Below are 238 nucleotides of genomic sequence, written 5' to 3'. Positions count from 1 at the left end.
AGCTGCTTTCCTTATTTCTGCCTCAAGTTTTTGGGAGCAGGGAGATGGAATAATTTAAAAATACGGAATCATTCCAGAAAAAGGTAGGAAAGCAAGGGGGACATGGAACGGTGGAACAAATAAAAGGCTGGTTAAGTGAAGTGGTGGATTGAAGTCCAGAGCGAATGAGTAATTACACTAAATGTAAGTGGCCTAAATGCTCTAGTTAAAAGACAAAGCTTTTCTGACGACACAAACA

General features: G+C 39.9%; 1 protein-coding gene across 1 annotated transcript in view; it reads left to right on the top strand.

The window, feature by feature from the left end:
* The window catches only part of POLD1 (polymerase (DNA directed), delta 1, catalytic subunit), a 31,185-nt gene that overhangs the window by 26,417 nt on the left and 4,530 nt on the right, over positions 1 to 238 (top strand). The gene's annotated exons all lie outside the window — the stretch shown is intronic.

The sequence above is a fragment of the Myotis davidii genome, unplaced genomic scaffold (assembly GCF_000327345.1).
Source record: "Myotis davidii unplaced genomic scaffold, ASM32734v1 scaffold358, whole genome shotgun sequence".
Lineage (NCBI taxonomy): Eukaryota > Metazoa > Chordata > Mammalia > Chiroptera > Vespertilionidae > Myotis > Myotis davidii.
This window is presented reverse-complemented; position numbering and strand designations above follow the sequence as displayed.